Below are 12322 nucleotides of genomic sequence, written 5' to 3' on the forward strand. Positions count from 1 at the left end.
TCCCCAGCCACCTCCTCACTGAGGTTTTCCCAGGGCTTTTATAGCCCTCCCAGTCTTTAGCCTAGCTGTTCCCACTTGGCCCAGCTTGTTGCTCTGAGCTAGCCCTCATTAGGGCTCACAGCTGCATACCCATGTCTCTCTACCTGGCCTTTTGACCAGAGAGCCGTCTGCAGCCAGCATTTTGGCAGGGCTTTAAAGGGGCTTTTACCCCTGCCCTGCCACAGAAGGAGTGAAAAGAGACAGGTCCTTTCACTGTTACTACTCTTTTGATCAGCTAGTTAGATAGGCGTTGGACCTCAAGCTGCCTGACTCCCAGCCCTGTGCTTAATTCATCAAGCCACAGCAGTCCAGCTGACATTAGAGGAGTTCTTGCATACAGATCTAAAGGTAGAATTTGGCCCAGTGGACAGCCTTAGAGCCATAAGATCCCCCTTAAATATCTTATAAGTCATTTCCTACCCTGCAGGATGAATTCCACTGAACAACACCAAGTTCCTGTAAAAAATAACAAAAGAAACATAAATACAGCACCCGTATCTCCCTGCAATACAGATGGAATTTTAAAGCTCTGGGCTGTAGAGCGCAGTCTGATACCTTGTTGTGCCATGAAGCAGAGAGTAAATTTTTTACAGCCAAGCTATAAACCCCCTGAAAATAGGTTTTATTATAGAAATGCAAACATAATCATGGCTATAGCAACATGAAAGGCTCTGCTGTAATAATGCTTAGATCCAACTCTTTGTGCACAATTGGCATAGAAAAGTGCTTGATTTTTGTCCCTCTTTTTTGCTGGTACATGTCAGTGTCAGTTCACAGTTGGTCTCTGTTTCTAGCAAAATGCATAAAAATTATTAGTAATCCCTCACTTATAGCTAAGGACTCAGAGGCACCCCCTCAGACATTATTCTACCTGTCATACATGGCTAAAACAGCTATTGACATTTGGAACAGTGATTCCTAGGAAGACAGATTTGCTGTTCACAGTAAACTAAGCATTGTGTCTGTTGCATTTAGTGTCTCTCACATACACAGTGCAGTGTAAGGCTCACTGTGCTGAACATTTTGCTTTAGCCCATAAGGAAAAAAGACCAAGAGAAAAAACCCCACAAAGGACGTAAGATAGTCTATGCTAAGAATTGAAATGCTCTGCATATTTTCAGGATCCTAACATTTCCCTCTGACATCCTCATTATATTTTCTGTTGCTGCTTTAAGAAAAAAGAAAAAAGAAACTGGAAGTGGGCTGCAATGTTCTCTCATATAAAGTGCGTTATACTCGAATGGAAAGCAGTTCTCTGTCCAGATTTGCTGGAAAAACCAATCCAGATTCCTCTCAGCAAGTGCCTTGCGACCCACATTCTAAATCACATTCTAAAGCCAATATAGTGTGTGATGAGTCATACTACCTAAACGTTCCAAGACACCACACCTTCGTTTTTATGGCCTGCCCGCAACGAATGGGCCAAATCTTGCGTGAATCTCATGTGAGTACTCCCATTAACTTCAGTAAGTTGGCCATATGTGTCTCTCTCCACTATATTCCTATAAAGCCTATATGAATTTTTCTGAAGTATTTTTTTAATGAACGAAGCCACGCATCTCCGTTACATTGGAAACTCTCAGGGACATCATCCAGTCTGCTGGTTCCTATGCCCAAGTCTCATTAAATGTACTATTGCTGTTGTGGATCTGATAAAATACGGCCTTGCCCTCAGAGGTGCTGAACACCATTGCTCCAAATGAACAAGAGAACAGATAGTTGAAAGGGACACTTAAGATGATTTTTTTTTAACCCGCAGCATCATTCACCTTGATACAGTCCAATTAGTAATTACATTTTCATCCAACAGGTGATTTAAGTGGATATTTGTGTGTGTGTGTGTGTGTGTGTGTGTGTGTGTGTGTGTGTGTGTGTGTTTGTGAATTGAATCAAATCTGAAAAATCTAAGTAAAATGTAGACAACCACCATTTTCTAACTGGTCAATTTTTTTTTTTTTTTTGATTTTTCACACAATTCCGCTTTATAGTATCGAGGCCAACTAATATAGGCCAGGACAGTGGCAAGTGTCTGTAATATGCGTATAACTGCGTTGTCTCCTCTGTTGCTGCTGTAATGGCTAATGAAGAGATAATGCAGGAAATATCCCCTGTGGACTGCATAAGTTTAAACTGTAAACCTGTGATGAACGGGTATGTGCCAAAAGAAAGACATTTCCCCATGCGAGGATGGACTGTCTATCAATTGCCATATTTTGGTTCTACAAGAGCTGTCTGAACAGCAACACCAATTTTTATGATATTTTTGGATGCAACTATGTTGTTTTTGCACAAACTCTGGTTTGATCAGTTTATTAATGATGCGCTGATTACCTGTTTCATGCACAGTATTGGTGAGGAGCAAGTACTATCTTTAAACCATCTGGGTGGAGAGAGAAATATGAAGCCATACATTTCTGCTGCCCTTAAATTTCCAGAGGGCCGGATCCTCAGCTTGTGTAAAATGGCCTGGCTCCATGAAGTCAAAGGACTTATGCTGAATGACACCAGCTGATGGCCTGGTCCTCACTCTGTAAGTCATTCAAAGACCCATGTAAACAGTTTAGAATTCTCCATTGTTCTAGTTTGTCAGCTGATATCCTGGATTGTGGACTCATCAGTTTCTGGTGATTTGCTCTCACCATACTTACTGACTCATCATAAGTGATGCTATTCAGCCAAGTAAATTAATAAGACATTGGCATGCACTAAAGTATTTTTAATATTATTTTAGTGATTTTATGTTCACTTTATGGTTGTATTATTTGATACTTTAATGTTCTCTGGTTTTTGTTATTTTCTTATTAAATCTGTTTTGTTTTTTGGACTAACTAGATATCTGGATTATTGGTTTATTCTGAAAGTAACAGAATTTGATAACATGGAATATTAAGGTGGGGGAAGAAGGTGTGTTCAGTTCTGCAGTTTTTACTTAAGCAAAAATCCCATTGTCTTCAAAGAGAGTTTTCCCTGATGATGGACTGAAATGTCTGGTCTGTTGTGTACTTGTTTACACTTGCTTGACTCCAGTGGTGATTCTGAGGCATTTAATATTAATCTGAATCATGAAAATCCTTTTTTAAAAAGAATCTTTAACGTTCTCTGCCAGTCTGTTTGCCAGTTTGTGTAGTGTTGCTCTTTGCCTAAGAATCTGTAATTTTTTTTTATGCCTGTCATTCATTCAGTTGTAATATATTGCCATTTCTTCATTGTAGTTGTCACTACAAAGAATCATATGCACGCAACTGGTAATACAGTGAGGGAATAGTTTGTGTTCTGGCTAACTGAGAAAGTCCCTTCAGATGATTAACAGATGAAGTGTAGAAAGTGGAGCATTGCATGATGCCAAAACTTTGTGGAATATTTTACATTTCAGTGGATTCATCTGTTTAACAGTCCATGTTTTGCCTGGTGTGTTGCTCTTCAGTACATATGCTTTTGTTTTTGAATCTTTATTCCTTTTATTTTTTATTTTTACTCTTTCCTTAGTACAGACAGATAGGAAATCTTAACTGAAATCATATTCATTGTTTAGTGGATGGTGTGAATAGAAGCAAATATTCCCAGCTTTCATCTGAGGAGCAGACTAGATTTTAAAAAAATGCATCGGGCATCCTACTGATTCAGTGAGGATTAAGGATCAGGCCTGATTATCATTTTTAATAGGGGAAAGGGTTAGACTCAGCACAAAATAATCAAAAACCATCCTAAAATATTTTGCATTGAATGATGATGAAATGTTTGAGGACCTTTGATCCAATACAGTGACAGTGCAAGCCTGTATATGAGAGATGGAACTATAGGTTGTGTGTTTTTGGTATAAATATATTTAAAACTTCAGTACCTATGGACCAAATTCTGCTTTCTGCTAAATTAGTGTAAATCCAGATTTACACTGGTGTAACCCCGAGCAAAATATGATTTTAAATTCTAAATATATTTGGCACATAAACATAAGGAAGGTGTTGTATGGGAGGAGGTAAAGAACGATCCGTTTAACATCATTGTCAAATAAATGATAGAAAGCAATGTTCACTACCTCTACTAATAGCTACGGTTAAAGTGCTATTTCTGTAATTTAATGAAGTTACTACTTTCCTGGCTGAAACTGTGCGTAAAGAGCCTAAACAGGAGATTTAGTTTTTTCACCCCAGTATGGAGAAAATGTGGTTTGGCCATTTTTAAAAATGCAAAAACCCTAAAATAAGTTACAGTCTGAAAATGGCTGAGTTACTTATGTGTTTGTTTGTTTTGTTGGTGCTCAGGTTACGGTTTGGAAAAGGCTCTGTTTTATAGAACTGAAGCTGGCAAATCTGAAGTTGCCAGGGCCATTCGAGTCTAACAACTTCAATGAGAATGGTGATCCCCCAGGATTTCACTGCATCAGAGTAGTAATGATAGGGAGATACGGTTACCTGGGTTACCCAGACTATTATGGGTTGGGGCCATGTTCCACCCCACACCCACTTATGTCCTGTTTATTCCCCCACTCCCCCCATACACTCTTGTGATGCCGTTAAGTAAACAATAAGTTCCCAGCCTGCAATCCTGCAAGTAGACTTCTTTTTGTTGCACTCAATGGTCCCCCTACAGAAGTCGGGTGCCACAGGCCCCGTTGCAGCAAAGATCTTAAGCCTTTTCACAAATGTGTACATGCATGAGTGGTTCCTCTTGGAGTCAGTGGGGCTACTCACATGTTTAACATTATGTATCTACTTAAGTGCTTTGCTGAATCAGGACCTGTTTCTGCTTCCATTGCAGTCAAAGGCAAAACTCCCATCAACTTCAGGGGCACAGGATCTGGGGCCAAATGAGTAATCTCTAATCTGGGAAAATCACAGTGTGCCCAACCCTGCCCTGTGTTGTTTTGGTGGCCTGGGGGAAAGTTGGGAAAAGACCATTCTCTGCCATGCCCTCGGTGCAAATTTACCACCTACTCCTCAAGGAACCAACCAGTGTTGTCAAACCCTCATATTTTTATCACAAACCTCTTCCAGGTGTTTATTCTTATATCCTCAGCTCCTGGAGTCGTGTGAATCTGTGAGACTCTTGACTTTTATTAAAACATAAGAAGTGACTTTCTAGCCCTCCTGGGTGCAAAGAAAAGCTTGAAAATATAATCTCTCAAGTCTCAAGATGGGCAAATAAATAGATTCCAGAATTTGTTATTTTTAAACATCTCATGATTTATCAGCCAAACTCATGATTGTGGGTGGCCTGACTTATCATTTTCGAGTGCTTGGGGTTGGCAATACTGAAAGTGCTTATTAATGTGTGATGTGTTGGTACTCTATCGGGACATGTTCGGGACCCTATGGGTAAGCTGCAGTGTGCAGCACACGCCAGCCGGGGATGTCTGTTGCTCCTATTCAGAGGAACAGTAGAGTGCAATCTGAACATGCTAACCGTTGTGCTGCTCTACTGCTCAGCTGCTCTTCATCATTATGTCCTGCACCAGCAGAATGTCTCTAGCAAACAGCTGTGTTTCACTCGCCACCTCGAATGGCTCAGATACTTACAGTCAGGACTGAGCACTAGGCTCCTTTAAAATTACAGTGATGAGATAAGCTATTACCAGCAGGACAGTGGGGTGGGAGGAGGTATTGTTTCATATTCTCTGTGTATATATAAAGTCTGCTGCAGTTTCCACGGTATGCATCTGATGAAGTGAGCTGTAGCTCACAAAAGCTCATGCTCAAATAAATTGGTTAGTCTCTAAGGTGCCACAAGTCCTCCTTTTCTTTTTGCGAATACAGACTAACATGGCTGTTACTCTGAAACCAGTGATGAGATAGATTTATGCAGAAATGAAGGTTTGTACCTGTGCAGCTCAAAATCTCACTGAGCATTTCATTTTTGAGATAATCAGTTACATTCTGCCACACTACCTAGAGTGGATCAAATTGTCTTTCTTATGAATAGCCTGTTGTTGCATCCCTCTCCCATAATGTCCCTCCGCTTGTCTGTCTGCCCTTGGGTTGTGAGCCCCTGGAAACAGAGACTGCCCATTTTGGGGTGTCTGGAAAGTACCTAGCACAGTGTGGATGCAACTGAAAATAAATAATAAATGTAGTGAAGTGAAGAAAGGCAATTTAATATTTCCATGATAACATCATAGTATCATAGCGAGGTGACATTTTAAATGCTTGCAAGCTTTGTTTTCAAATGCATATGCGTACTGACTTAGATGAGCTTCTTTAAAGCTGTGACTGATTCTGCCATTGACTTGCACACAAAATCAGTGGGAGTTTAATGTATGGACTGAAGCAGGATTGGACCCTAAGCTTTTAAAGATTTGAAAGCAGGTCTGTGCACTTCTGGCTGGCATTTTGGAGTTTGCTACTGTCAGAGAGAAAGGCCTACTGAGTCCTTCCAAAGTAGCGGGTGTGGGGGCTTCGTTCTTTTTTCCTTTTTATAATTTCTTTTTTTAAAAAACAACAACAAAAAACTTCCCCAAGGAAATTAACTACAAAAACTATGGTAATGGAACATTAAAGTTGTAATGGAAAACCATAAAAGTCAGGAAATTCAGAGTTAGGGCTCCCACGGCACCTTTAACTCTGTCGCCTTGTGCATATGCATTTACTATAGGACCCTCAAAACGAACAGTCAGGGTAAATGCAAGTATCTTACTGTCCACTCTTGTATTTTATGTATTCTATAGATTTTGTTCTCAGTCAACTGGTGTCATGTTACACAACCTTTCTTAGGGCCTGATCCTGTGAAGAGCTGAGTGCCCTCACCTTCCATTGACCTTGAGGGTGTTCCACATACCCAGAATCAGACCTTTGGACAGTGACATCTGTGATCAATTTCAAAATAGCACCATGGCAGGAGTGAAAGTAGTTTAGCTGGAGACCCCAAATAAACTAAAAAACAGAGAAGACATTTAGATTTGTATATCTTTTGTGCATAGCTTCAACACAAGGCTAGTTTCTCTCCCGCAGCAGCAGGAGCGGTGTTTCTTTTTCAGGCAGGAGCTCAGCTATTTGTTATAGTGATTTTTGAGTCAGGGGAAGCAGATTGAGACAGCTGTGCATGAGTGATGGCGGATACCTTATTCTGTGATTCTGTAAAAATATTAGTCAGAGAGATAGCATTTATGTGGGGGATTTATAGGATAATTTTGCAGCACACATGTATATAAGAGTCACCAAAGCAATTCATATTGAGAAAAGAGTTTTTCAGAAAAGCAATTTTTAACTATTCTTCCTGATGTGCAACATATATTTATATAATCTAAGCTCTGTGTACAGTTAACTGAGGAGATGCATATCATCCCAAGTTCTACCTTTTGATACTCTCTTCACCCATAACCACAAAAAATGATCCACTAAATTCAGCGGAATCAAGGCCCCAGCTGACCATAAGAATCAAAACTGTTCTTGGAAAAAATAGGTTATCATTCATTAGCTATCTATCATTTGGCCACCAGTAGGCTGCAGGATATGAGGGCCATTTAATTAGGCCCTGCACCACTCTCTGGTGTGAAAAGGCTCTCAAAAGCTTTGATTCCCCACAGCTTCACAGCAGGAAGTTGTTGGCGATAATTGACATAGGATTTCCTTGTTAACCAGCAGCAGACATGCTGGATTAAAGCGACAGAGATCTAGAGAAGAAAGTGAAAAGAGATAAGAAGCTCGGAAAGACTTCTGCTTATTTTGCACTTGAGGATGATGAGCAAATAGCAATAACAAACTGGAGTGCTGCTCCCTGCCAGTAAGGCCTCCACTTATCAGACCCATTTCAGCTTGACTGATCAAAGATTGACTTCCCTTAAAATAACATAGGCCTGGGGTTTGTTAGTTTATTAAGCTGCAGGTTTTATGAATTATCACAGTTTTAAAGATGGATTGTAGTTTATGTGAAGGAGTAGAGGATTATCAGGTTTTCATCTAAACAATTATAAAATATCACAGCTGAAACCTTTCTTGCAAATGACATAATTTTCTCCTGCAAACTAAACAGGTGATTGTAAGCCTTCATGTAAGCATTTCCAACAAGTGCACAAATACAGTAAAATTAACTCAGCTGTTGAGAAGATGATAGCACTGTAAAATATATACATTAACTTCTGAAGCTCAGACAACATCACATTTTCTCTTGCAATTCCAAAGGTAATTGTATTTAATTCCTGATTGGGACTTTTTAGGTATAGTTACATTAAAGAAAGGAAAGAGGGAAGTGGCCTATTGAGATATTTCTTAAAATGTAGTCATGATAAATGATACTGAAACAGATCCACATGAGTATAGTTAAATGAAATGTCCACTTTAGAGCAGAGACAATTATTGTATATCACTTAATAACTTAACCTTATAACAGCACATGTGGCATTAATAAAGAGCTACGAGTAGTAAAAGCATGTTATAGTATTTCCTTTTGACTACTACTCTTTTGTGCATGCAGGTGTGTGTGAGTATTAAATGCAAAAACTTATGATTCCACATTAAGAATGAGAAATTAAACAGGCAAAGTCAAGTTATTCAGAAAATGAAAGTACCTGGGGCAGAGTTAGCTCAGCCACATTGCAAATATGGAACATTTTTACTGTGGACATTTAACAATGTAGATGCCGGCACACTAAAGTACAAGTGTGACTATGAAACACTTGTATTTAATTCCCTTCCAATAAAGGAAACAGAGGGATGGGGGTAAGATGGGGACAAGAAGAAAGAAAAAGTATGAGAGAGGATGGGGGGGCGGGGGAGCAGGGCAGGAATCAGGCAGAAGCCAGGGAGGATAGCAGGGCCAGGACACAGGGCAAGACCTGGGGAGTAGGGAGATATGTGCAGAAAGCAAAAATGAGAGAGGCTGGCGGGGATCGGCTGAAGCATCTGTAATTCCTAGAATACACTCACCTCGGACCTGAGATTGAACCCATTATTCCTGAGTCTCAAATTCCTTTTCTGTCTAGCTGTGAAGCCCACAGACAAAGTGTGTCTCTCTGTCTCCCTCTAGTGATGGGTCTCCATAGAAGATAACAGCCTTTTGCTTCTGCCAATTAATCCATTAGCTCAAGTGTTAGAAAACTATGAGGTGGTTCTAATGATCCCAACCCTGCCAGTGGCGCATGTGGGGGATCTACATGGTTCCCCATTTGGACATTTTTTGTTTTTTCAATTATATTTTTTTAAGCTAAGAGAAATTGCATTCAAACAAACCTACATTAAAATTAATTGCAAAGTCAAGCATTCAAAAGTTAGGAAAACCTGAATTAAGGGTGGTTCACTACACAATCCTGATTCATGTCTGCAGCACAGTGGGGAAAAAATAGTATGTAATTTAAAGATGGTATCATAATGCATACATACAAAGGGGGCAAATTAATGTTGCAACAGCAGCCTTAAATTTAAGTGCTCTATTGTACATCCTTTATGTCTTACAGGTGAGGAGAGATTCCCAGGTTTCCTATGGGGTACACACTAGACTTGATTCATGTGATGTTTTATGGTCTAGAATAGCTATTTTAGACCATTTGTAGAAGCTTTTAATGGCTCCCTCTGAGCCCTGAACCTCCAGACTCATGGTACCCAAGGCATCTGGCTTTACATTTGGAAGGATATAAAAACCAGCCTGATTAATTATTTTCAAATCTAAAAAAAATGTAAAATAGGTTTTCTGTGACATATGTGGCACCCACAATATACATAATTGTATGATGTGCCATAAAGGTCTTATTAATGCTCAGTTTAGATAATCTGTATAACTCACTCATGACTTGAACACTTCTGAGTAATGTGGCCATCCAAAACTCCTGCCATACCCCCTATAGGAACTAGTCTGTGGAGTATTATTCACAATCTTACATACTAAAGGTTTTCTTAGGATTATTTAAGTCTTAAACATTAGCCATTATTTATCTTTTAATTCATTGCAAATTTCGCCTAGCATGACAAAGTTAGCAAATCATTTTTACGATTGCATGTTAAGATGGCAATTATCTTGGTAGCCTTCTTCCTGAAGCCTGACACCCTTTACAGTGAAGTGATATCGCGCTCAAGTAGTTGTCTGTGCAAGTTGGATGTCAGCTGAGCTGAGCTTGGGTTGAAATCAGTTAGTCCTACCGTTCTACTTTCATTATAATGAACTATATTTTACAATAGGGTCGATTATTGTCATGTAGACTTTATAGTGTAACCTAATGCACTGAAGGCTTGCATGTATTACAGTGCTAATGCTGGTATTCAGTGGAGATGACCCAGAACCAGGGAGCTGGATCTGGAACCCCTATATTTTTTATGGAGGGGAGAGTGTGAAATTCAGACCACATTTTTCGTCTGTCTCCAATCTTTTAAATGGGCTGAACCACAATCTCAGAGCAGGACACTCCAGCACTGTGAGGTCAAAAATTTAGCTCTTGATTATGTGGCTCACAATGTCCCTATCTCCATTCCCTTTCTGACATGCTTTATAATTTCCCTATCATGCCTATCTGTTCTTGTTGCTTTAAATTGATTACATATGAGCTAATTAACATGTTCTCCCCAGTACAGGGAACATCTTTTCCAGCAAACACAGAAAGCTGGTAAATTATTATGTGCCTTCATCAGGCTGGCATGGCATCCACTTCTGCAGGCCTTCCATACGTAGAACTTCATTCATTTCAATGGGAGTTTCTCATGTGGCGGTCTTGCAGCAGGATTGAGCCCAAAGTGTGAGTTCTGTTGAAAGCCAGTGAGAATTTCTCTTCATTGATGGTTTCATTTTGCATGTTCATCTTGGCAGTTCCTTTGGATTTGGATTTAGGTTGTCAGAAATTCAGTAACTGCACTGATGGGATGATTTAGTTGGTGTTGGTCCTGCTTTGAGCAGGGGATTGGACTAGATGACCTCCTGAAGTCCCTTCCAACCCTAATATTCTATGAAATCGTATTGTTCTCATGGAACATTATTTTCTAGCTGTAGTGACAGTAAAATCATTGACTAGTTTACCAAGGGCCAGATCCAGCTCCCATTGCTGTCCTTGGATGCCTTCTGTTTGACTCCAGTGGGCCTTGGATACAGGCTGTAACACGCTGCATATTCAGCAGAGAATTTAGGCCCCAATCCTGCAATTGACATCATGTGGGCCGACTGCAGATCAACTACTGTCTTGCTATTTTTTGATAAACAAGAAAATGATATTTTATGGAAAATAATGGAATTTATTAAAGCTTATTTTTTCCAGTGCACTCCAGACATTTTTTAAAAGCTAGGGTTACTTCACTGGGTTTGCAGTAATGCCCTTTTCTTTATTTTTATTTTTTATCTTTTGTAACCAAAGAGCCTATTCTCTTTTAGATTTGACACAGCAAATCTCAAAATTTGTGGCCAGCTGGTAACTGGCTCCCCTTTTTAATGCAAGCGAAAATGTTTGTTAATTTTTGCTCGGGATGAAGCTTCCTTTAATCCACTATCTACATATGGTAGATATGATTCTTTCATTTTCAATGGCATTTGATAAAATTCTCCTTTTATAAATGATGCATCTGCTTTTAATGTCTTAAATCCTGTGATTGAATAGACATATCTTCCCCCCGTCTTGTTTTTTTTAATATTTAAAAGGCCCCACCGCCTTAAAACATACATCAAGCAATATTGTAATAGAGAAATACACTTTTAAGACAAAGTGACAGATTTACATATCTGTGTGATGTGACTCCCCTGACAACCAATAAATGTATTATATTGATAAAGTGAACAAGTCTCTATCTGGTCATTTTCAACTAGAAACTAATAACCAACATCACTGTATCAGGCATGCAATAAGCTAGGTTAAAACTAGGTTCATCAAATAAATCACTCTGGAATTTTTCTATTTCTTTCCCAAGACACGTTGCACATCTGCTCAGTGAAAGGAGGAAAGAAGCAATATTTCTTTGATCAAAGTCTTTTTTTTAATATCCTTGTATCTGTCCTTTGGGATGCTATCTCTGGACTTAGTCCTTGGGAGGTGCTCAGCATCTCCTGAAAGGTGGTAAGCACCTTTCACTCCCCCACTGACTCAGCACCTCACAGGATCAGGTTCTTTTAGAATGGGTGCAAAGGCCACATCACTTTCCAACAGTCTCACAACTGCATGTATTTAAGCTATAAAACCCAAACACTACGCATTTAAATGAATCTCTATTTATACCAAGAGCTGTCAGACAAAACATACTTAGCCAGAAAATACACTGCACTTAATTCACCCCAGCTCCTGTTCTTGCACTGCATAGACCCGAAATACCTTTCTGTGTGTAGAAACCCCCAAAGAGAGTGTTTTACTGAAAAGACACTTTATTTTATTTATTTTATAAATTCT

Source organism: Eretmochelys imbricata, chromosome 7 (assembly GCF_965152235.1).
Source record: "Eretmochelys imbricata isolate rEreImb1 chromosome 7, rEreImb1.hap1, whole genome shotgun sequence".
Classification (NCBI taxonomy): Eukaryota; Metazoa; Chordata; order Testudines; family Cheloniidae; genus Eretmochelys; species Eretmochelys imbricata.